This window comes from Tamandua tetradactyla, chromosome 23 (genome assembly GCF_023851605.1).
Source record: "Tamandua tetradactyla isolate mTamTet1 chromosome 23, mTamTet1.pri, whole genome shotgun sequence".
Classification (NCBI taxonomy): Eukaryota; Metazoa; Chordata; class Mammalia; order Pilosa; family Myrmecophagidae; genus Tamandua; species Tamandua tetradactyla.
In genome coordinates this window covers 23637067-23663692 of record NC_135349.1, presented here as the reverse complement: position 1 = coordinate 23663692, position 26626 = coordinate 23637067, and the positions used below count along the sequence as shown (strand labels likewise).

The following is a 26626-nucleotide window of genomic DNA, read 5'->3' as shown; positions in this document are numbered from 1 at the left end:
ATGGCAACATCTTGTGGCATCTTTGCTGGGCCTTTCTCTCACCCCAGGCTCTGTATGGAGCAGTGCCACATTCATAGTACAGACCCTGGTCCTGGTTCTGGAAAGAGCAAAGTAACCCCCATGTACATACTGGGGCATGTACATGTCTGATCTCAAGTGACTCCCTTCACCTCTTTTTGTTTAAGGTAGTACCTTATGAGTTTATGTCCCTTCCAACCCAAACAGTCCTGTCTACTATAATCTCTCCATATCATAGTTCCTCCTGTTTAGGATGGAGTGAAGTAATTTGTTTCAGATTGGAGTCTCCTGAACCTGACCTTAGGCTAAGGATTTGAGTGGAAATTATTTATTAAAGAAGCATTTCCAGGAAAAAAACAGTAAGGGAATAAGCTAAGCAGGTGAGCAAGTGTGCAATTTCAAGTAAATTCTGAGCCTCAGTCTGATCCTAGGAGTAGCTATGGAGTATAAATGATACCTTAGAGTTTGTCCTGCTTCAAGGAAAAGGTACTGGTCTTTTGCACTTTCCCATTAATCACTAAAGACAGGCATGCTGGGGGAGGTAGGTTGTGGGGACATAAAATTCCCCATGGATAAAATGGTTCCAGTGGCTAAAGGCAAACCTCTAAAGGTTGTGACGAAACTCATGTGCAGCAAAGCATACAGAAGTGGAACTCACAGAGCTGGTAGAAAAGATCTCAGAGGATCTAGGTGGGGTACAGTGTTCAGTACACCCTTTAAGAAAGGCTTGAGTTTCCCTTTCTTCCTTATATTCAAAATTGGAGTGGACCACCAACCTCATTCCCATGTGTCATGGTTAGGGACACGTGTCAACTTGGCCAAGTTGTGGTATCTGTTTATCTGATTGGGCAAGCTCTGGCCTGTCTGTTGCAATGAGGACATTTCATAGGATTAGGTCATGATAACGTCAGCTGCATCTACAGCTGATTTCATTTGTAATCAGCCAAAGGGGAGTGTCTTCTGCAATTAGTGATGCTAAATCTAATCATGGGAAGCCTTTTAAGGAGGACTGAGAGGAGACAGGTTCCATTCCTGCTTTGGTTGGTGAGCCTCTCCTGTGGAGTTCATCCAGGCCTCTCCTGTGGAGTTCATCCAGGCCATCCATCGGAATCGTCGGCTTTGCAGCCTGCCCTACGGATTTTGGACTCTGCGTTCCTGCAGTCACATGAGACACTTTTATGAATTTTATATTTGTAAGTGTTCCCTGTTGATTCTGTTTCTCTAGAGAACCCTAAGTAATACATCTTGGTACCAGGAGTGGTTCTTAAGAAACAGAATCTTAAAAATGGGTTTTTATGAATGGTTTTCTACTCTAACTGGACTCAGACACACTAAGGACTCTGATTCCCGTAATCAGAATGACACTCCCAATCCATGGAGTGAGTTGGCAAAGGAGATAGTCAAAATATCATCATTCGATTCTCCTAATGCTTCGCTTGTACGAAGCCAGACTCTGGGGGATAATGTTTTTGACACCTTTACAGAGTTTTGTAGAAATAAGAGTTATAGAGATGTTGGTTGGCTGTTGTTAGATACACTGTTTACATTAAGGGGTGAAAGGGATGGGCTTAAGTCTTCAAACAAGAAGCTTAAGCGCCATCTGAAAGATGTAGACGTTTCTATGAGTATCCTGAAGGAAAATCTTATTTCCTGTAGCCGTAGACTTGAGATCTCTGAAAATCAGACTCAGAATCTTATTGTTAGAGTAGCAACTTTACAACGTAAACTGAAATCTCAGTCTTGCATGGTGTCTGCCGTTAAAGTGAGGGCATTGATTGGAAAGGAGTGGGACCCTGAAAAATGGGATGGTGACATATGGATTGATAATGATGTTGGGGGCGAGGTTGAAACCCTAGGCCATGCTGAGTCTTCTCTAGATAACCCTGTAATAGTCTGCCCTGAGGACATAGCTGCCCCACCTCCAGCCTGCCTTGAGGAATTGGCCACCCAACCTCCTCCTGAAGGGATTAGCCCTAGAGTGATTAATCCTGTTTCACCAGATGAAACTGCAAATGAAGGCCCTGAAGCAAATGGCTTGGAAGATATTTCTAATTCTTTTCATGACCCACCCCCACCACCCCTCATTTCTTCTAGACCTATAACTAGACTAAAGTCCCAACAGGCCCCTAAAGGTGAGGTACAAAGTATCACACATGAGGAGGTACATTATACTCCAAAAGAACTGTGTGAGTTTTCCAATTTATATAGACAGAAATCAGGGGAATATGTGTGGCAATGGATTTTAAGAGTGTAGGATAATGGTAGGAGGAATATAAGGCTGGATCAGGCTGAATTTATTGATATGGGCCCACTAAGCAGAGATTCTGCATTCAGTGTTATAGCTTGAGCGGTTAGAAAAGGTGTTAACAGCTTGTTTGGGTGGTTGGTTGAAACATGGATCAAAAGGTGGCCAACATTATCTGAGGTTGAAATGCCAGAACTGCCCTGGTAAAATGTAGATGAGGGGATCCAGAGGCTTATAGAGATTGGAATGTTAGAGTGGATTTATCATGCAAAGCCTGCTCTTATACCCCAGGAATGTCCAGAGGATGCACCTTTTACCAGAACAGTGAGAAATAAATTTGTGAGACCAGCATCATCATCCCTAAAGAGCTCTGTGGTTACACTTCTCTGTAGGTCAGATATTACTGTAGGAACTGCTGTCACTGAGCTGGAATCCTTAAACACAATGGGGATGACAGGATCCGAGTTGGCAGAAGCCAGGTGGCAGCACTTAGTCACCAAAGACAGGGTAGACGCAGCTATTATAATAGACAGCAAACTCAAAGGAGGCATCAAAATTATATGACATGCAGAGATTTGTGGCATTGGCTAGTAAATCATGGGGTACCTAGAAATACAATAGAAGGGCAGTCTACTAAATTCTTTTTGGAGCTGTATAAACAAAAGAGTTCTAGGTCAAGGGAACAGAAGTCTAACCTGAATTACAAAAACACAGAGTCACGGCCCTTAATCAATTTCCAGACTTGAAACAGTTTACAGACCCTGAGCCCTTTGAATGAAGGGGAGGCCAGGTCCCTATGGGGGAGAAACCTGTTACACTGCCACAAATTTATACTGTTAATCTTCCTCTAAGTCTTCCCCAAGGAGACCAATGGCCTTTTACCAGGGTAACTGTGCATTGGGGAAAAGGAAATGATCAGATATTTCAGGGATTATTAGACACTGGTTCAGAAGTGACATTAATTCCAGGGGACCCAAAACGTCACTCTGGACCACCAGTCAGAGTGGGGGCTTATGGAGGCCAGGTGATCAATGGAGTTTTAGCTCAGGTCCATCTCACAGTGGGACCAGTGGGCCCCCGGACCCATCCTGTAGTTATTTCCCCAGTTCCAGAATGTATAATTGGCATAAACATACTGAGCAACTGGCAGAATCCCCACGTTCGTTCTCTAACTCGTGCAGTGAGGGCTATTATGGTGGGAAAGGCCAAGTGGAAGCCACTAGAACTGCCCCTACCAAGCAAAATAGTAAATCAGAAGCAATACCGTATTCCTGGAAGGACTGCAGAGATTACTGCCACTCTTAAGGACTTGAAAGATGCAGGGGTGGTGATTCCCACCACATCCCCATTCAACTCCCCTATTTGGCCTGTGCAGAAAACAGATGGGTCTTGGAGAATGACAGTGGATTATCATAAACTCAACCAGGTGGTAACTCCAATTGTAGCTGCTGTTCCAGATGTAGTATCATTGCTTGAGCAAATCACTACATCCCCTGGTACCTGGTATGCAGCTATTGATCTGGCAAATGCTTTTTTCTCAACAGCTATTAGTAAGGACCACCAGAAACAGTTTGCTTTCAGCTGGCAAGGTCAGCAATATACTTTCACTGCCCTACCTCAGGGGTATATCAACTCTCCAGCCCTATGTCATAATCTTGTTCGAAGAGACTTTGATCGTTTCTGCCTCCCACAAGACATCACACTGGTCCATTATATTGATGATATCATGTTGATTGGACCTAGTGAGCAAGACGTAGCAACTACTCTAGATTTACTGGTAAGGCATTTGCATGTCAGAGGATGGGAGATAAATCCAACAAAAATACAGGGGCCTTCCACCTCAGTAAAATTTCTAGGTGTCCAGTGGTGTGGGGCATGTCAAGATACCTCTTCTAAGGTGAAGGATAAGTTGCTGCCTCTGGCCCCTCCCACAACCAAAAAAGAGGCACAACGCCTAGTTGGTCTTTTTGGATTTTGGCAACAACATATTCCTCATTTGGGTGTGCTACTCCAGCCCATTTATCGAGTGACCAGAAAAGCTGCTAATTTTGAGTGGGGACCTGAGCAAGAGGAGGCTCTGCAACAGGTCCAGGCTGCTGTACAAGCAGCTCTGCCACTTGGGCCATATGATCCAGCAGATCCAATGGTGCTGGAAGTGTCAGTGGCAAATAGAGATGCTGTCTGGAGCCTTTGGCAGGCCCCTATAGGAGAATCACAACGCAGACCCTTAGGATTTTGGAGCAAAGCCTTACCATCTGCTGCAGATAACTACTCTCCTTTTGAGAAACAGCTTTTGGCCTGCTACTGGGCCTTGGTAGAGACTGAACGCTTAACCATGGGCCACCAAGTTACCATGAGACCTGAGTTGCCTATCATGAGTTGGGTGTTGTCTGACCCACCAAGCCATAAAGTTGGGCGTGCACAGCAGCACTCTATTGTAAAATTGAAATGGTATATATGAGATAGAGCCAGCGCAGGCCCTGAAGGCACAAGTAAGTTACATGAAGAAGTGGCACAAATGCCCATGGTTTTCACTCCTGCCACATTACCTTCTCTTTCCCAGACCAGAGCTATGGCCTCTTGGGTAGTTCCTTACAGTGAATTGACTGAGGAAGAGAAAACTCGGGCCTGGTTCACAGATGGTTCAGCACGATATGCAGGTACCACCTGAAAGTGGACAGCTGCAGCATTACAACCCCTTTCTGGGGTGTCCTTGAAGGACAGTGGTGAGGGGAAATCCTCCCAGTGGGCAGAACCTCGAGCAGTGCACCTGGTTGTTCATTTTGCTTGGAAGGAAAACTGGCCAGAGGTGCATTTGTATACTGACTCATGGGCTGTTGCTAATGGTTCGGCTGGATGGTCAGGGACTTGGAAAGACCATAATTGGGAAATTGGTGACAAAGAGGTCTGGGGAAGAAGTATGTGGATAGACCTTTCTGAGTGGGCTAAAAACATGAAGATATTTGTGTCCTATGTGAATGCACACCAGAGGGTGGCTTCAGCAGAGGAAGATTTTAATAATCAAGTGGATAAGATGACCCGTTCTGTGGATACCAGTCAGCCTCTTTCCCCAGCAACTCCTGTCATTGCCCAATGGGCTCATGAACAAAGTGGTCATGGTGGTAGGGATGGAGGATATGCATGGGCTCAGCAACATGGACTTCCACTCACCAAGGCTGACCTGGCTACAGCCACTGCTAGTGCCCAGTCTGCCAGCAGCAGAGACCCACACTCAGCCCCCGATATGGCAGCATTCCCCGAGGTGACCAGCCAGCTACATGGTGGCAGGTTGATTACATTGGACCACTCCCTTCATGGAAGGGGCAGCAATTTGTTCGAACTGGAATAGACACATACTCTGGATATGGGTTTGCTTTCCCTGCACGCAATGCTTCTGCCAAAACTACCATCCGTGGGCTTACAGAATGCCTTATCCATCGTCATGGTATTTCACACAGCATTGCTTCGGATCAAGGAACACACTTCACAGCAAATGAAGTGTGGGAATGGGCACATGCTCATGGAATTCTCTGGTCTTACCATGTTCCCCATCATCCAGAAGCAGCTGGATTGATAGAACAGTGGAATGGCCTTTTGAAAACTCAATTACGGTGCCAACTAGGTGGCAAAAACTTGAAAGGCTGGGGTAATGTTCTCCAGGAAGCTGTGTATGATCTGAATCAGCATCCGCTGTATGGTGCTGTTTCTCCCATAGCCAGGATCCATGGGTCCAGGAACCAAGGGGTGGAAATGGGTGTGGTACCACTCACTATTACCCCTAGTGATCCACTAGGAAAATTTTTGCTTCCTGTCCCTGCTACCCTGAGTTCTGCTGGTCTACAGGTTTTAGTTCCAAAACGGGGTGTGCTTCCTCCAGGAGAAACAACAGTGATACCACTGAACTGGAAGTTAAGATTGCCACCTGGTCACTTTGGGCTCTGGATCAACAAGCCAAGAAGGGGATTATATTATTGTCTGGGGTAATTGACCCTGACTATCAGAAGGAAGTAGGACTGCAACTACATAATGGAGGTAAAGAAGAGTTTTCTTGGAATATAGGAGATCCCCTAGGGAGTCTATTAGTACTACCATGCCCTGTGATTGAAATCAATGGAAAACTGTAACAACACAATCCAGGTAGGACTACTAATGGCTCTGAAACTTCAGGAATGAAGGTTTGGGTCACCCCACCAGGCAAAGAACCACGGCCAGCTGAAGTGCTTGCTGAGGGTAAAGGGAACATGGAATGGGTAGTGGAAGCAGGTAGTGATAAATATGAACTTCGACCACGTGATCAGTTACAGAAACGAGGACTGTAATGCTGTTTTATTCATGTTATACTATTTAAGTTGTAAGATATCAAGTTTAAGAATGAATGTTTGCCCAAGGATTTGCACCCTACTCTGGAGAGATTTAATGTGTTTCCAGTTATATGCAGGACAGTTGAGTATTGTCAGGTTAAAAAAAAAAGTGTGCTTATTTTTTTTCATTTGGAAATTAAGTATGGTTTAAGGTGATATATATATATAGGTGCCAAGTTGACAAGGGGTGGACTGTCATGGTTAGGGACACATGTCAACTTGGCCAAGTTGTGGTATCTGTTTATCTGATTGGGCAAGCACTGGCCTGTCTGTTGCAATGAGGACATTTCATAGGATTAGGTCATGATCACGTCAGCTGCATCCACAGCTGATTCCATTTGTAATCAGCCAAACGGGAATGTCTTCTGCAATTAGTGATGCTAAATCTAATCATGGGAAGCCTTTTAAGGAGGACTCAGAGGACACAGGTTCTATTCCTACTTTGGTTGGTGAGCCTCTCCTGTGGAGTCCATCCAGGCCATCCATCAGAGTCATCGGCTTCGCAGCCTGCCCTGTGGATTTTGGACTCTGCGTTCCTGCGGTCACGTGAGACACTTTTATAAATTTTATATTTGCAAATGTTCCCTGTTGATTCTGTTTCTCTAGAGAACCCTAACTAATACACCATGTCAATGGATTGGTTAACCCACATGACCCCGCCATCAAAAATAAAGTGATTCATAGTGTTTTTGTACACTGCCTCCATTTTTACTTCCTGTTTCTTACAATGACTTGTAATGCTCTACACGAGGCATTCTGTTTAACAAATATATACTGGAAAGAGACCAAAAAAGCAGATACTAATGACCTTTTTTCCCTCTATACTAGAAACTTCAAAGTGCTCAACAATGCCCAGCCAGGCAACATAATAATGACCACAATAGCTAATTATAGTTTTATTGAGCATTTACTATGTATGAGGTACAATTCTGAGTGCTTTACCTGCATCATCTCATTTAATCCAACAATCAACCTAGGGAGAGACCATTATTATCTTCATTTTACAGAAAAGGAATCCAAACTAATAAATGCTGGAGCTGAGATTTTAATACAGGCTGACTCCAGAATCTAAGCTCTTAACTCACTCACTAAAAGGTATAATCAGCAGCAAAAGGATTTAATCTTTTGTGTTGAATAAGCAACAACAAAGATTCATGAAATAAAATTTAGTAAGACAAAGAGAAGCATGAAAAACAGTTTTATTGAAATATTCTAACATATTTTCTGGACAAGTAATAAAAAATAAATAAAGACATAGAGGATATGAACATATAATTTTTTTTTACCCTGCAAACAAACAACATACCTTCTTTTCAAGTTTTGTGGACAGTGACAAAAACCAATAAATATTAACCAAAAGAAAATTTCTTGGTAAATTTTGAAGAGTAGATATTACAGAAGCCATGTCTCTGATCACAATGCAATACAATTAACAATAATATAAAGTACACCATCTAGAAGTGTAAAAAACCTAAATAGCATCTCAAATTACCCCTAGAACTAGAAGTAAACCAAGAATAAAAACCAGAATATTTAGAAAATAATTTTTTAAATGGGACATAGGAAAGCTATATGCAGAGGTAAATTAACAACATTACATGTTTTTAGTGTCAAAAGAGAGAAAATAGAGTTAATGAATTAAGCAGGCAAGTTGAGATTTTGGAAAAGGGTATTAAAAATAGTCCTTCAAAAATAGGAGAAAGGAAATATATGAATTCAGAAAAAAAATCTAGAACCCTAAGAGTAGATGGATATACTTTTCTGCCTGTGGACAGAGAAGTACTTAGCAGTGCTCCACGTGAACTTGATCCTCGGACACGTGTCTTCAGTCCTCTTTCCTTCTCACTGCTCCTGCTTGGTATTCTCCTCTACTCCCAGAGCTCCAACTACCTTCAGCTCCTTTCTGTTATCAACACATCTTATACACACTATGCCTCTATTGTCCACTCCACAAGCTGCTCTACAATTAATTATTTCCACTTGTGACTCCCTTAGCAATAGACTTGAAGACCTCAGACAGGAACCATGTCCTGATTATCACTGTATCTTCAGGGCCTGGTATGTACTGGGTCCTTAATAATCAATGGCTAAATGAAAGAATGAGATGAGCTCAAGGACTGATTCCTGAATTGCATCTGGTTTTGAGTTATTCCTGTCCCCATTGCCAAGCCAAAGTCCTCATGTCAATATCATGTATCCTGGTATAAATTAGTCCAACAAAAACAGGGCTAACTATAAAGTTTGGAATATTATACAACCAATAATCATTGGTTGACAATGTCAATAAAATAGAGGAAGTGGGGCTATGATTTTTTTTTCTTATTTCCTCTTTCCCACTGAATAATCTATTAATTCTTGGGTGGAATGGAAAACAGTCCTTAGGCCCAGTCACAGATGCTTCCTCCTCAAGGGACCTTTCTTGGTTTCTCTAACCAGAAACAATCTTTCCTTTCCTGGGTTTCCAGAGCCTTTTCCCCTCCCCTTGGTCTCTTAAAATGTCTTCCTTTGGTTATTTGTGTCTCCAAAGAGGCATACCACAGGCAATATTTCAGGTGTCTGGCATGCAACCACCCCTAGTAAGTAGAAGATATTCATCCAGACTTCAATTCACCTCCCCTGGTATGTTCAGTGATGGGGGTGGGGACAACATACAGGTTTCAATAATGCCTGGAAGACAGAGAACCACACAACTCAAAGCATGCCAGGGTAGAGGATCATGGTCCTCAAACAGATCCCAGCCAATCTTAGGGACCACCCGATGCACAGCCACACCTACATTGCGCATGACTAGGAAAAGGCCCCAGAAACAAATGGCTCCAGCCAAAATGAGGGACCAGGGACTGATAAGTGCAGTTGAGACGAAGTGCTGAATATCTTTTTTTGTGCCCAGATGAACTAGGAGAAGGCATTCCAGGCACAGAGACACATCTTAGCAATTCCCAATGAAAAAGACTATCAAATTCACTTTACAAAGAACTGTAGCCACTGCCATAGTCCTCCAAATCATCTTCCAAAACAATCTTTATACTACCCAAATCAGATTCTATCCTTCAATGTCCTGCTCAAAACTCTTCCATGTTTCCCCAGAGACCTCAGGATTTGGCCTGATATTTCAGCCTCCATGTGTTCGACCTCCCCACCCCCCCACCACCAATCACCCAGACCTCTCCATTTCCATCTCCTGCCACACACCCTTCCACCCCTCAACATAATTTCCTCAGGATTCCCAGTCTGGCCCTGTTTCTCTCCTTACTCTACCTTCTTCCCTTCCAGCATTTAATCCAGGACCATGGATTTAAAAAATCATATCTGGTAACCCCCCAATTTATTCCTGGTCTGAACTTCTCTCATGAGAACCATATATTCAATAGTCCAATTGACATCTTAACCTGGATTTCAAAGATAGCTCAAACTCAATATGTTTAGAACAGACTGTCTACCCTACCCAACCTCCTTATCCTGCTCGCCTTCCTCATTTCAGTAAATGGCTCTACATCTGCCCAGCTGCTTCTACCTCACTGACAGCTCAAACATTCATTCTACCACTGGGTCCTGCTGATTTTATTTCCAAAGTTTCTCTTACATCCACCCATTCCCACCATTCTAGTCTAAGTTATCATCCTGTCTCAGCCACATTTCTTACCTGGGCTAACAAGAACTTCCTAATGTGTCTCCCTGCTTCCTTGTCTGTTCCTCTACAATGCATTCTTACAACATAGTCAAATGACCTTATAAGCAAATTGGATCATGCCACTCCATTGCAGTTGGGGTGCAATTCAGGCTCTTCCTTTAAAGGGGTTCCCAGTGGCCAAATCTGGGGCAAGTTGATCACCAAAATAAGGCTAGTAACTAACCGTAAAATTATTAGAAAACAATAGGAATCCAAGAGTCCCTACTAATAATATATAGATACATAAGTAGTCAGAAGAATGCCAACTGTCAACCAGTAAATGTAGACAGAATGCTGGAGTTGAAAAGTCCTTTTGCAAACATCTTAATAAAGGTTGATTCAGACAAGAATCATCAATAGATTAAATTTCATTTATTTACCATTTGTCATGGAATAGAATAGCTACATGGTTGTAAAGGATCGCCTCACAAATTGAAAAAGTTATCCTAGATTGGAGAAATCATACAACCTTTTAACTGGCTGATCAAAATTAACATCACCAATGAGGAGCAGATAGACATCTTGTGCCTCCAGATGTTACATGGAGAAGGACAAATATTACTTACGCAACCTTCCAGCTAGGAATGCATGACCCATATATGACAATGAAGAAACATCAGACAAACCCCAAATGAGGACTATTTTATTAGAATAAAGGGGGAGACTTCATTCTTCAACAATGTCAATGTCATAAAAGACAGTCTGAACTTTGTGTTTTAAACTATTTTAAACTATTCCAGATTAAAGGAGACTAAAGAGAAATTACAATTTAATACAACGCATTATCCTAGACTATATCCTGTACTAGAGGGGAAAAGGACGTTGGATAATTGACAAACCAGGTATGTGGATGGTATATCAGATACCATATTGTATCACTGTTAAATTTAGAAAGGTGGATAATGGTACTGTGATTATGTAAGAGAATATCCTTACTCTTAGGAAATACAGGCTATAAGCATTTAGGGGTAAAGGGACATGAGGTATGCAATTTATTCTCAAATACTTCAGAGAAAAGTAATACATATACACTTTACACAGAGAGTGAGCAAATTAGGTAAAGCAAATGGGGTAAAATGTTAACAGTGAATTTTGGGTAAAGAATACACAAATGGCTTTTGTACGATTCTTGCAACTTTTCTGTAACTTTGAAATTATTTCCAAATATAAAGTTACACCAAAAGATCTCAGCTCCTTACCGTGATCCATAAGCTGTGAACCATCACCCCTGCCACCATAACTGGCCAGCCCACCCAGCCCTATCTTGAACACAATCCCAGGATTCTCAGCTCCAGCTATGCAGATTGCCTTTCAGTTTCTCCAACATACCAAACTCCTTTCCACCTCTGGGACTGTGTGTGCCTACTGTTGCCTTTCTATGGAATTCTTTACCGCAACTCAGGTCCCAAAGGTTACAGTAATTATCACTTTTTCAAAATGGACTTCTTTAACCCCTTACCCCAACCTAATTTAGATCTATTATATTCTTTCATAGCACCCTGAACTTTTGCTTCATAACATCTATCGTAGCTTGTAATACAGTTCGTATTTTGGGGGGATTGTATTTTGAAGATTGTTTCCCCAGTGACCTGGAAGCTCCCTGAGTCCAGGAGTCCTGTTAGTTTTACTCATGACTACATCCTCTACACCTGCTGCTGGGACCTGTACACCTCTGCTCAGTAGACAGCCAACTGATTAAATGAAGGATGAATTCCACCCACTAGGTTCACACCAAACTGCTGACAGCTCTCAGAGAACATACTCTGCTGTACATCTCTAGTCCCAAGAACTGACTCAAGAGGCTTTCCCTGTGAAGGCTTCCTCGATTCCCTATCACCGTGTTAGTAACAGAAACTAAGAGGCCAGGATAAGGAGGAGGGACATATTAAAGGAGAGACAATGGGTTTAGTCATGAGCCTGGACTTTCAAAGAGGGGATGTCAAGAAGGCAGTTGGCTAAAATAGGTTGGTGCTCAGAGGGGCAGTCTAGATAAGTATGAGAGATGAACAGCAGCTGAAGCTGTGGGCATAAAGAAGGGCCCCAGAAACCTATGCAAAAGAAAGAGAAAAGAGTCCAAGGATGGTGTTAGAGAACCTAGATTTGACTTACAGGCTAAGCTAAGCACACCAGCTTTGAAAACAAAGAAGTAATGTCCAGAGAAGTTGGGGGTAGTATCAGGAAATAGAGTTGTTAAAGTGGACAACAGAAGAGGACACTTAGGCACTAAAACTTCATACATTTGTGTTTGTTTCTTCCCTGTTCAAGTTCAGATCTCTGGCACCTGGTAAGGGTTAAAGGCTTGAACACAGCCTGAATTCCAACTCCACATATTGGCTGTGTGACCTTGGGCAATGGACTTAATTTTCGAAGACTCAAAGCCCTCATCCGTAAGGTGGGAGTAGTAATAGGATTTACTTTTTTTGGAGCTGCTGTCAGGTTCGCACGAGATTATTTTTGGAAAGCCCTTTGGACCATGCTTGTCTTATAATCTAGGGAATGAATGAGATCATATGCGCATGCACAGCAGGAGGAGCATGAACTAGTTCCCACTAACATGGCTATTTCCTAAGTTCAGTCCCTCACCATGAACAGGGAGTAGAGGAGAGTCAAAGCGCCCTCTCTTCACCTTCAGCTACATACCCCCTTTCTCAGACTCAATTCCAAGCCAAAAAAAACACAACTAAAAACGATACAGTACACAGGTTTCACTTAGCATTGACCTTCCTCCAGAGACTCCTAAAAATCACTTTTTACTCTTCCTAGTGTACTCCAAGTTGTGTTACTCCAGAACTTGACCACTTCATTGCAACTAACCATCACCTAAAAACATACTGTACCCTATTTTCCAGCTATGGTGTCACCCCTCCTCAATACGGCCACCTTCTACGAGCAGAAGCAAACACTCTCAAGCCCCTCACTTGAAGATACCACTTATATCTGCCCATAGCTTCTAACCACCCCCATTCCTGAAGGAAAGAGAAGTATGCAGATACTATTTCACAGCTTACAAAGCATTCCCATAACATGGCCCCCCTTTCATCCTCATAACTTACCTGTGAGGTAGATAACAGCAGTTAATAACTACACTGGTCCACATTTATCAAACATTTACAATGCACCATGCTCTGTGTTAAGCATTTTCATATGTGATCTCATTTAAACCTCACCAAAACCCTATGAAATGGGTTCCATCAGTGCTCCCATTTTACAAAAGAGAAAAAATGGGCTCAGTGTTTAGAACTTGCCCCAAATCAAAGAGGTAGTAAGCAACAGAGACTGGATTCAAACCTAACCACATTTTTAACCCTTCTACAATACTGCCTCACAAAACAAGCATATTCTTTCCCAGGCACTATTCTACTCAAAGGTAGAAGCTCAGAGACATAAAGTAGCTTATCTGAGACTTCACAAACCAGGAACTGGCAGGGCTAAGATGCATACCTGGGTCTCCAGGTTCCAACGGTCCTGAAATCGTGAAGCTTCAAGACTGGTTTGATGATGTATTAGGTGTTACATGTCTGCTGCCATCTTGTCTTGCTAATACTGCTCAGCCCCAAGTAGTGTTTCTCTGTGGGAAATCCTTCGGAGCATTTTTGGAAAATAAATGTTTTTCTGAATGCCGAGAACCATCAGTCAACAAATCAGGAAAACGGGAAAGAGCATTATAATTCTCCTGCAAGAATTAAGATTAATCAACACTGAGGCATTACCGGTGTGAAGGAATCCACTGACATCAAGTCAATAGCAAGAGGAGGAAACACTGAGATATGGACTCCAAGGTTAAGGCAGACATTTCTGGAACTTGGGACAGGAGCACATAGGAAGTAAGTGGTCATAATTAAATCATCTTTCTTACAGGTTTTGCAGTATTAAAAAGTGTGTTTGTGGCCCTGTCTGCTGCTAACAGTGAGTCATTCTCACACACACACAAAACACTGTTTACATGCATATTATATTTTACACAAATGACTGAATGATGTTCCAATAAACGACAAGTTCTGGAAACAAAATCCATCCTTAAATTGGCAATTTCAACACCTGATTCTGTGCAGGGCTGTCAATCTTGTTTGAAGATTCAGATATTTTGTTATTCAAATACTACCTAATCACGTTTGCTGGTATTTTCCTATTTTTGAATATTTGCTACTCTATACTTCTTTGTAACTACTTCTAAATGCTGACTTATTTATTCAAAAATACAGAGATAGTTATGAAAAATACAGAACAATTTCGAGAATTCCAATTTTTCACGTGGAAACCTTAGCCCCAAGGAACTGGATGATTTTTCCAAGCACCCGAGTGGGATGGCAAAACGTGGAGAGGCCTTCTTCCTTGGCCTTCGGGAAGGCTCCACACAGGTGCTGGTCCTGGAGCAGGGCTTCTTTCACCAACATCACTCTAAAGGCAGAAATCTGAAAAGCAATCACCCCACGGATCCATGGGCTGAGTCTGAAACCTTGCCCACAGACATGAAATTTATCTGGTCTCAAATTTCATACGCATCATTGGTGCAAGTGTTAACTTGTATTAGAGGGAATATCTGCTCATTTTAGTATAAAAGCTATTTTATATAATTTATCACTGAGAAAAATGAAGGCGTTATAAATGGATGCCATGTCAAACCTGCAGATTTAACTCCCGGTGTACCAGCAGAAGGGGTACAACAGAGTAGGCTGGGAGTCAGGCCAGCAGACCGGGACCTGAAGGCTGGTTCCGCCACATACTGGCTGTGTGACTTTAGGCAGGTCTTTTATTCCCTCGGACACTTAGTTTCTTCATCTGTAAAACGCTGATAATAAGAATACTTATGTCACAGGGATATTGTGGGGATTAAGTGAAATAATTTCCATAAAATCACAGTGCCTGGCACAGAGTAAGTCCTCAAGGAATGTGACTCATCACGTCCTACCTAGTATGAGAGGAGGTCTGGCAGTGGAGTCAGAAAGCAAAAGCTTGGTGAAAGCCCTTGGAGCCACTCAACAAATGGCCAGTTCGCCCTGGACCTTCTCCAGGTGGGGATTTTCCAGGTATATGAGGGTCAGCTCGGCACTACGCCAGAAAAACTGGGCCCATTGCGTTAGCTCAGGCAACCTTCCCCGCCGCGTCCCACGACGCTCCACGGCGAGGTGGGCGGGTACCCTCACGGAAAGACAGAAAGACCTCTCACCTGCGTTGGTTCTTAGGAGGCTGGCGAAAGAGCATTCTGTTAAAAACTCCTGCCCTAAGGCCTCGAGCGCTCGGGAAGGCTGACACGCTGGTGGCAGCCCCACCCACGACTCTGCGCCGTAAGCCTCGCTCTTACGGGGGTTTGGACTCCGCAGGCGTCGCGTCAAGGCCTCAACGCGTGGACCTTGGCGCATGCGTGGGCCTCGGCGAGCCTCCGCGCGGCGCCGCCGTGTGGCGTCACCCAGGGCTACCCGACGCGCTAGGCTCGAGGTCTGGCGGAAGCCGTGGCCGCAGGCTTAGCGCTAGAAGGGCTCCTGGTCAGTGTGGAACCCCTCTGGTGCTGCGCCAGCAAGATTCTACTCTTCTCCCGGAGTAAAAGGCGCTGCAGAGGCAGTTGGCTGGCTTAGGAGCATGGTAAGTGAAAACGTGGGCGCTGAGACCTCAGTGCCCCGGTACTCGAGGCTCAGGTAGGGCCTCTCACGTTCTCAGGTGCTGAGTAGGGTCCGCGTACTGCCCGAAGCTCTTACCACACTTGGGGCACCGGTGGACCCACACACTGTGTGAACGTTGGTAGCGAGTAAGGTGAGTGCTGTTGTCGTAGGTTCAGGGAGGCGTAGGGCCGATCGCCCCCTGTGTTCCCGCGGTAGGTGTCGAGTTGGGAGTGTTTTCCACCCTGGGGACACGGGTAAGTGGAACTTTGGGGCAGCCAAGGTGAGACCTAAGGGCCTCAACTTGCCTAAAAGATCGGGCTCACCTCCCCTTCCCCTGGGGGCTCGTCCTAGGCCCCCTCAAGGCCTTGTGTACTCCCCCAGGTGCTCTGGTATCTGGCATCGTGGAATTGGACCTGACATTTGTCCGAAGGCCTCTTCTGGGAAGGAGCCTCCTGATGGGCTCTGTCTTCAGGCCTTTTTCCTGAAAGGCGCGCCTTGTCATTCTTATTCCTGGATCCTGCAGGGATAAAAGAAAGAATCTGGCTAGTGCTTCTTTCTTCTTACCCCACCTAAGGCTAGGAAAGCCCTGCCTTGGGAGTCCTAAATAGGGTAACTTACTGAAAAGCTTTTGACAAATGACAAAATTCTGTATTTCTGACAGCTCGCAGAGGTTGAGGCTGGGCCTTGTGGGGAGCCAATAGGAGCTCAGTTTCTGAAATGAGACGGTGCTGAGTTTAAATCTCAGATCCAGAACTTACTTGCAGTGTGATCTTTTTATTTCCAAAATTTTTGTTATTCACTGAATGAAGCTGAATGTGAGAATGATAAGGGGAGGAGGCCTGGGGGCACAAATGACATCAGAAGGAAAGATAGATGATAAAAGACTGAGATGGTATAATCTAGGAATACCTAGAGTGTATAATGATAGTGACAAAATGTACAAATTAAAAAATGTTTTTGTATTTAAAAAATGTTTTTGCATGAGGAAGAACAAAGGAATGTCATTACTGCAGGTTGCTGAAAATAGATGGTAATTAATATTTTAAAATTTAACTTATGTGTGAGACTAAAGCAAAAAATGTTTATTTGGTACAAAATTTATATTTCGACTAGTGCATTTCCTAATACAACTTATATAGACAGCTTAGTTGAACACCGTAAGTATATGGAACCTTGAGTAGGACATGAGATTTTGTTGGTTTGTCCAGAGTGATGCCCTGATAAATTCCAGAGTGATTTGAAGAGTGGATAAAAAAGTATTTGCAAAGTCCCCTAGGGGGAATGGTGAGAAAGGGGGAAAATTCAACTTTCCCAAGTTGAATTCTTGATATTCTCACAAACAGTATGGACAACCAAAGCTAGAGGCTGAGCCCCCAGTCTTGGGGTTTGTTCATATGAAACTTAACCCCACAAAGGATAGGTCAAGTCTACTTACAATTAGGCCTAAGAGTCACCCCCAAGAGAGCCTCTTTTGTTGCTCAGATGTGGCCTCTCTCTCCATCCAACAGAACAAGCAAACTCACCACCCTCCCCCTGTCTGCGTAGGGCATGACTCCCAGGGATGTGGACCTTCCTGGCAACGTGGGACAGAAATCCTAGAATGAGCTGAGACTCAGCATCAAGGGATTGAGAAAAACCCTAGAATGAGCTGAGACTCAGCATCAAGGGAATGAGAAAACCTTCTTGACCAAAAGGGGGAAGAGTGAAATAAGACAAAATAAAGTGTCAATGGCTGAGAGATTCCAAACAGAGTCTAGAGGTTATCCTGGAGGTTATTCTTACGCATTAAATAGATATCACCTTGTTAGTCAAAATGTAACAGGAGGCTGGAGGGAACTGCCTGAAAATGTGGAGCTGTGTTCCAGTAGTCATGTTTCTTGAAGATGAGTGTATAATGATATAGCTTTCACGGTGTAACTGTGTGATTGTGAAAACCTTGTGTCTGATGCTCCTTTTATCTACCTTATCAACAGATGAGTATAACATATGGAATAAAAATAAATAATAGGGGGAACAAATGTTAAAAAAATTTAGATTGAAATACTAGTGATCAATGAAAGAGAGGGGTGAAGGGTATGGTATGTATGAATTTTTTTCTGTTATCTTTTTATTTCTTTTTCTGAATAGATGCAAATGTTCCAAGAAGTGATCGTGATGATGAATATATAACTATGTGATGATATTGTGAATTACTGATTATATATGTAAAACAGAATGATCAAAAGTTAAGAATGTTTGCATTTGTTAGGTGTTATTTGGTATTTAAAAATTTTTTTAATTAATAAAAAATGATTTTGCATGAGGAAGAACAAAGGAATGTCAATACTGTAGGGTGCTGAAAATAGATGGCAATTAATATTTTAAAACTTTAACTTATGTGTGAGACTAAAGCGAAATATGTTTATTTGGTACAAAATTTATATTTTGACTTCTGCATTTCCTGATATATCGTAATGGACAGCTTAATGAACACCATAATACTTGGAACCTTGAGTAGGGCATGAGATTTTGTGGATTTGTCCATACTGATGCCCCCGATAAATCCCAGAGTGATTTGAACAGTGAATAAAAAAGTATTTGCAAAGTCCCCTTGGGGAAATGGTGAGAAAGGGGGAAAATTAAACTTCCCCAAGTGGAGAATTCTTGATATTCTCTCAAGCAGTGGGGACAACCAAAGCAATAGGCTGAGCCCTCAATCTTGGGGTCTGTTCATAAGAAACTTAACTCCGCAAAGGATAGGCTAAGCCTATGTAAAATTAGGCCTAAGAGTCACCCCCAAGAGAATCTCTTTTGTGCTCAGATGTGGCCTCTCTCTCTCAGCCAACACGACAAGCAAACTCACTGCCTTCCTCCTCTCTACGTGGGACATGACTCCCAGGGGTGTGAACCTTCCTGGCAACATGGGACAGAAGTCCTAGAATGAGCTGGGACTCAGTATCAAGGGATTAAGAAAACCTTCTCAACCAAAAGGAAAAAGACCTAAATGAGAAAAAATAAAGTGTCAGTGGCTGAGAGATTCCAAACAGAGTTGAGAGGTTATCCTGGGGTTATTCTTATGCAATAAATAGATATCACCTGTTTAATTAAGGCATAATGGAGAGGTTGGAGGGAACTGCCTGAAAATGTAGAGCTGTGCTCCAGTAGCCATGTTTCTTGAACATGATTGTATAATGATACAGCTTTTGCAGTGTGTGGTTGTGAAAACCTTGTGTCTGATGCTCCTTTTATCTACCTTATCGACAGACGAGTAAAACATATGGATTAAAAATAAATAAATAATAGGGGGAACAAATGTTAAAATAAATTTAGTAGATTGAAATCAATGAAAGGGAGCAGTAAGGGGTATGGTATGTATGAATTTTTTTCTGTTTTCTTTTTATTTCTTTTTCTGAATTGATGAAAGTGTTCTAAGAAATGATCATGATGATGAATATACAATATGTAATGATATTGTGAGTTACAGATTATATAACAAGAATGGAATGATCATATGGGAAGAATATTTGTGTTTGAATGTGGTTGTGTTTCATAAATTTAAAAAAATCTGTTATTAAAAAGTATATTTTACAATGTAATCTTAGGCAAACATTATGGTTTTTACTTGACAGAAGTCATAACAAGAATCAAAAAAAAGAAAGAAAGTGACTTCTTACAGCCTCAGTTTGTGCAACTATAAATGGAGATAATGGTAACAGCTGCATGAAAAGATTTGACATTGTGGTCAGTGGATCTGCAGACCATCAGGTAGGAAGGTTACAGTGGTGATCTATTAAATTGGAAAGATCAATAAAAACCCTTTACCTTAAAGAAAAATTTCTCCAACTCTGTCAGTATGTCGGTACCAGAGTGAGATCCAATAATTTACCTCTCCTCTCTCCCCCACTAACTCTCATGTATATCACTAATGCCTAGATGTTGGTCTTTACTATTATTTACCATTAAAAGTAACCAGGAGTCCTTGGAGGGTAGCTAATTCCATGTCTTGGGACAAGAAAAATCAGGATGGGTTCACAGCATCCTGTTGATGCCAGAAAGCAAGAATGTTTACAAGGATGCCACGTGTGCTCGTAAGAAGACAAGGATGCTAAATAAATGGACAACTACTGTTCAAGCTGCAACAATTTGAGCATCATAAAATATATAATAATCATTATCATGCTTTTAAGCAAAATGTCTGGGAAAGGGTGTGACACAGTTCATAAGTGACTCAAAGGCAGAAAGTTAATATTAAGCCTTTCCAATAGGTAATTGTATTACCTAAGATGGGTGATGACAATAAGATAATTTTTATGATTTTTATAAGTAGGAGACTGTTAATATATGAGTATTTTGTTTCCTCTTTATTCCTCTTTTTATAAGGTATAATTGTATACTTATTTCTGTCTGTGCAAGAAGGAACGAATAGATACAGGAAACTGAATCAGGTGACCCTGGGGAAAGCAAGGCCCCTATTATGACAGGACAGCATTGATGAGTACACGAAGTAACCAGATAGAAGCAGGTTTCAGTGCTGTGATTCAAGATGATAAATTACCCATGTGTCCTAATGAGAACTAACTTAAGCATGTAAAAGGTAGAGAGGATATTCAACTCTCAGGAGACTCCTTCTTAACCTGGAGAACTTTAAAAAATACCAGTTCCCAGGACCCATCACAAAAGATTCTCAGATTCTAATGTACAGCCAGTTTTGAGACCCCCGTTAAGGGAAAGGGCTGGGAAGGTTATGTGTGAAACCTCTTGCTGATCTTACCAATTCTAAGTTAAAAATGGCTTTTAGGTTTTAATGCCAACAGACCAGGCCAGTGTATCATAGTGAAAGGAAGTTCCTGACCTGTTATTACCAGATTGAAACTGGCTGCTAAAGGCTGTAATTTGGACTTGAGGCTATGGCCACAGTTTAGAACCACAACAGTGAGGGAAATTTGCTTTAAGGTGGACCTTGAAAATCTCTCCAGAGAATCATGCCTCTATATCTCTGTTGACTAGGTGATTGGAATCAATGAAGGTTCTGCCCCCACCATGTCTGTGCTTTGGATTAGGCTAGGACCCGTAAGAGGAAATTTGAAAGGTTTCTTCACCCTTCAGCTCAATTTTTTAAATGAGTTTTGTTGTATTTATGATGCACAAAAGAGTGTGTTAACGTTATGATTTTACTTGACAGAGGTCATAACGAGAATTTAAAAAAAAAAGAAGAAGAAAGTGACTTAATTTAACAATAATAATAACCAAAAAAAATCAAACAACTTTACCACAAAAAAGTGCTAGGCCTGGTCTTGCTCTGTTCTTAGGGTAGAGGCCCTCTCAGTCCACAGCAGCCAGCCAGGTAAAGCTGCCTGCCTTGAGGACAGGGGATGGGTGCCAGGACCCTCAGCCATGATATCAAATAATACATTTTCAGAAAAAAAAAGGGATGAAGAACCTGAAAGAATGCAACAGTGGGAAGGAGGATATGAAAGAACATGTGAGAGTCCTAAAGAAGATGAATCTGGATCACTTAAAGCTACAATAGGAAACATTCTCTTTAAGGCAAAGAGAAAAAGAGTATTTGAACACCATGGACAAGTTCGACTTGGAATGATGCGGCACCTTTATGTGGTAGTGGATGGATCAAGGCTTTATTTTAAAGCCTAATAAACTGACATGTACTTTAAAGTTGTTGGAATACTTTGTAGAGGAATATTTTGATCAAAATCCTAATTGTCAGACTGGAATAATTGTAACTAAGAGTAAAAGCTGAAAAACTGACTGACTCTCAGAAAACCCAAGGAAACACATAACATCTTTAAAGAAAGCCATAGATATGACCTGTCATGGAGAACCATGTCTTTATAATTCCTTAAGCATGGCTATGCAAATTCTAAAACACATGCCAGGACATGCAAGTAGAGAAGTCCTAATCATCTTTAGCAGCTTTACAACTTGTGATCCATCAAATATCTATGATCTAATCAAGTCTCTAAAGGCAGCCAAAATTAGAGTGTCTATTATTGGATTGTCTGCAGAGATTCAGGTTTGTGCTGTGTTTGCTTGTGAAACTGGTGGCACATACCATATTATTTTAGATGAAAGCCATTCCAAAGAATTGCTCACACAACATATTAGTCCTTCTCCTGCCAGCTCAAGTTCAGAATGCTCACTTATTCATATGGGATTTCCTCAGCACACCATTGCTTCTCTGTCTGATCAAGATGCACAACCCTCTTTGAGCATAGCACATTTGGATAGCAATACTGAGCCAGAACTAACATTAGGAGGCTATTTCTGCCCACAGTGTAGGGCAAAGTACTATGAGCTTCCTGTTGAATATAAAATCTGTGGTCTTACTTTGGTGTCTGCTCCCCATTTGGCATAGTCTTACCAACATTTATTTCCTTTGGATGCTTTTCAAGAAACTTCCCTAGAAGAATTTAATGGAGAAAGACTTTTGTTATGGATGTTAGGGGAATTGAAAGACCAGTATGTCTGTGTTTGCACTTTGTGCCAAAATGTTTTCTGTGTGGATTGTGATGTTTTTTTCATGACTCTCTCCATTGTTGTCCTGGCTGTTTTCATAAGATTACAACTCCTTCAGATATTTGATGCCAGCATGTAGTTTTTAAATATAAAAAGAAATTTTCAACTTTAAATAAATGATTCTTTAGAAGAAGCTTCGTTTAAAACATGAAGAACAATTTGAAAGCAAAATCTGATTTAAGAAATGTTTTGCGGTGAAAATGTCACATTTTTTAATTAAATTTTTTATTTGTTCCTGTCACAGAAATGCCTAAAACTCAATAGTACTACATTCAATTAACTTGTTTTCTATTATTTTGGGTCATGATGTTTTAAAAGTCAGTGTGCATTACTATATTTATAGTACTTATAATGATTAAATTACTGTGATAATTTTACTGTTCTGTAACTAAAGTAAATACAAAATATTTATGATTTATTCTAATTCATTTTTAGTGATGAGAAAATTAAATATAATTGTAAATTTGGTGTAAGATGAAACTCAAAAAAAAAAAAAAAGGTGCTAGGCCTAATGATCCATGGCTAGGGTTTACCTATCTGTGCAACCAAATCCCATGTCTCAGCCTAGAACCTGCAACCTCAGTTTAGTGAGACGTGAGACAGTTTCCTTTTTCTTTTGGGTCTGGTAGGATTACAAATACTCTAGAAAGGTATAAAAATAAGAACCAGTGGAATTACTGAAACCCTAGAAAGATGGTTTCAAGATGTAAAATTTTGAATCTCAGGAAGGTGTCAGAATAAAATTTAAGAAAACGTTAAACCCATGGTATTATTAACACTTTAATAACTGGCTTTGATGGCAGGGTTTTTTGTCTATAATCATAGTATTCGTGTAAGCGTAAAGCTTATGGAGTAGTCAAAAAAATCAGCCACACTGAATTTGTATTTGCAGTTTAGATTAAGATAATTTAACTCATCAAATTTGTAATCAAGGACTTAATATCCGTGGAAAAAAGTGGCTTTAAATTTTGTCCTTTTTGTTAAATAGAATCTAATAAATTGAGCATTAGAGTACAAAAGGTAGAGGATATTTCTCTCTAGCCCAGAGATCTTTCAACTTCAAAATAATCTGTCAGTGGGTTCCTTTGAGGGCTTTAAATGAGAAGATCCAGGTGAAGCATTTGGCATAGGGCCTGGCACATAGGACGTTCTCAAATCCAGTTCAAAGAAATTAATTTTAAATAATTAATTTGTAGGAAAGGAAAGCAGTTGGTAGCAGGAACAAACATCAAAAGGGTAGAGTCCTCATAAGGCATGCTAGCTCCTGGCTGACATTTATTTAGTCATTCAGCAAATGCTAACTGAGCACTAACAAAGTGCCAGACACAATGGTGAACAAGACAGGGCTCTAACTTCTTCTTTCTATAGGTTTTTCACTTAGTCCAACTGGCCATCCTTCTCTCTTAACCACAGACAACTCCCTACCACACTTTTCCCTTCAGCCATTCTCAGCCTCCTCTATGAAAAGAAGTAGGACATCACAGATCTGTTCTTCTTCCTGTCTAGGTTGGGCCACTAGTCTCACCATAGGGAATCCCTGGCTTCTATTCAAGAGGTGTATGGCAAAGGTCTCCTCAGTTCACAGCCCAGGCATTTGGCTGATTGCCACAAAAGCAATATAGCATAGTGGTTTGGGTCAGTTGGTGTAGGTTTGAATCCTGACACAGCTTAACTGTTTTGAACATGGGTAAGTAACATTACTTTTCCAAGCCTCAGTTTTCTTACCTATATAGTAGGGATAATAATTTCTACCTGACAGGCTTTCTGTGAGGATTAAATAAGATTAGGTATACATGTGAGTGTGTATGTGTATATATTATATATAACCTATTTATATTTATTGATATATGTATGTGCATTTAGATAAAAGAATCGGGTAATATTAGTGGCTGCTATCATTACCTTATTATTGATGTTGCTTTAGGGTTCTTTGGAGGATCTTGGATATTTACTTATGAATGTAACCAAAAGAATAGATCAAACCCGTGGTATGAATTTTTTTGTGTGGATATTCATAACCTTATTCAAGAATAACGGTCTGCAAGTTTGTTTAGTATTGGCCTGTTCAGGGGGAAATTATTTTGTCTTTCACTACTTACCTCTGTTTGACAGAACCTAATTTCTTATTATGTGTTGAGAGTAAATAAAATCATGAGCAGCTGAAGGAACATTGAACAGTGCACTTGGGGGGACTCAGATACGAGAAGAGTCAACACCAAGCCTGGCTCCTGGATGAAACTACTCCACCTAGATAAAACTGAAGAGGACTTTTTTTAAGTTACAGAATCTCAGAAGATCCAGTTAAAACAAAAGACTTTATCAAAATAAACTAAAACAAAACAAAACACTTTCTATTAAAAGTCACTAAAACAGGACAGCGACGCAAGATGGCAGCCACCACGGGCTCGGGAGTAAAAGTCCCTCGCAATTTCTGACTGTTGGAAGAACTCAAAGAAGGCCAGAAAGGAGTAGGAGATGGCACAGTTAGCTGGGGTCGAGAAGATGATGAAGACATGACACTTACGAGATGGACAGGGACGATAATTGGGCCTCCAAGAACAATTTATGAAAACCGAATATACACCCTTAAAATAGAATGTGGACCTAAATACCCAGAAGCACCCCCCTTTGTAAGATTTGTAACAAAAATTAATATGAATGGAGTTAATAGTTCTAATGGAATGGTGGACCCAAGAGCCATATCTGTGCTAGCAAAATGGCAGAATTCATATAGCATCAAAGTTGTCCTGCAAGAGCTTCGGCGCCTAATGATGTCTAAAGAAAATATGAAACTCCCTCAGCCACCTGAAGGACAGTGTTACAGCAATTAATCAAAAAGAAAAACCACAGGCCCTCCCCCCACCCCCATTCGATTTAAGCAGTCTTCATTTTCCACAGTAGTAAATTTTCTAGATACGTCTTGTAGACCTCAAAATACTGGAAAGGAAGCTCCCATTCAAAGGCATTTTATCTTAAGATACTGTAAATGATAATAATTTTTTGTCCATTTGAAATATATAAGTTGTGCTATAACAAATCATACTGTCAAGTGTAACCACTGTCCATGTAGTTGAACTTCTGGGATCAAGAAAGTGTATTTAAATTGGTTCCCATCATCACTGGTGGGGCACATCTAACTCAACTTGAAGAGACACATCACACAATCACCTTGCTACTGATTCCATGGCCTGGGGTCTCTGCCTTCTCCCCCTTCCTCCTTCCTTCTCTCCCTCCAACAGCCCTCCAGATTGCGGTGGCTTATGAAACTAGATGTGAAGGTTTCAGGTTGCAGCCTGTGGGACTACTGCTGGGTGTTTGTGGGTGCTTCGTCTGCACCCCCCCCCCAGGTTTCTTTTCTAAGTCTTAAATGACTACCCCATTCCAAGCCATCACCCTTTCCCCACTCTCACTACCACCCTTGGCCAAAGAATAGATTGTAATCCTCCTACCCCCAACTCTGCTCCCCTCTGAAATTGGCCTTTGGTGAGGAATTCTTTCAGGGCTTTCCCCATATCCATCCCCCCCCCCCGCCCCTTAATCAAGGGGTGCTGCTTTTTCCTTCCTCCTCCTGACATCCCTTCCTTCATCCACTGCTTTCCATGACACTTCCTTGCTTTGTCCAGAAGCCATCAGGTAAGGTTGGAAAGCCTCTGACCTCCCTCATTTAGTTTTGGAACCACATTTCTTTACTCTCCACCAGCCTGGGAAATGAAAATTGGGTCCTCAGCCCTGCCGCCCTCTGCTGTCATCAGCTGATGCATTTTTTTAGCTCAGGGTTTGATATGGTGAAAAGAGCCGTCACCAGGGTTATTCAGACCTGCCAGCTCTCAGAGTCCTTGGTGGTTAGCCTCGGAGAAAGGCCACACGAAGACTCCTGTAAGCACACACAAACCCTCGGAATGAATTGTGTTCTTTCCTTGTAATTGCTTTTGCTTTTAAAAATTGAAGAAGTTTTTTTAAAAAAAAAAGTCACTAAAACAAATTGGAAAAGAATGGTCACTGTGTCAGTCAAGATCCAGTCAAGGGACGGAAACACACAATAACTTGAACAGAGAAAGTTTCATATAAAGAGTTATTAATGGGATTGGAATAGCAGAGAATTGGCTAGTGAGAAAGAATACAAGAGTAGCAGATATGAGAAGGAACACTAATACTGTGCCTGCAATAGAGCACTTATGGAAGAGTTTTCTCCCCCAGTCCCCCATCCATTTTGGTCCTCATG

The 26626-nt window shown here is 41.6% G+C and overlaps 1 protein-coding gene, 1 long non-coding RNA gene and 2 pseudogenes across 7 annotated transcripts in view; 3 read left to right on the top strand and 1 right to left on the bottom strand.

Moving 5' to 3' along the window:
- ZNF629 (zinc finger protein 629) overlaps positions 1–15651 on the bottom strand; it is a 90556-nt gene extending 74905 nt beyond the window's left edge. The window contains exons 1-2 of one of the 6 annotated variants that reach the window (XM_077141198.1): positions 14918–15651; positions 13736–14706 (exon numbers count right to left, since the gene is read on the bottom strand). The gene's annotated coding sequence lies outside the window, so the exon portion shown is untranslated. Of the gene's footprint in view, positions 1–13735 lie in introns of all 6 variants that reach the window. The other 5 variants (XM_077141199.1, XM_077141197.1, XM_077141202.1 and 2 more) reach the window with 5 other exon arrangements.
- Positions 15652–15692: 41 nt separating this feature from the next.
- LOC143667237 (uncharacterized) overlaps positions 15693–26626 on the top strand; it is a 34711-nt gene continuing 23777 nt past the window's right edge. The window contains exons 1-2 of the long non-coding RNA XR_013167959.1: positions 15693–15874; positions 19500–19635. This is a non-coding gene — a long non-coding RNA (uncharacterized LOC143667237). The remainder of the gene's footprint in view (positions 15875–19499; positions 19636–26626) is intronic.
- On the top strand, positions 19648–22649 carry LOC143667231 (general transcription factor IIH subunit 2 pseudogene; annotated as a pseudogene).
- Positions 22885–25826, top strand: LOC143666560 (ubiquitin-conjugating enzyme E2 variant 1 pseudogene; annotated as a pseudogene).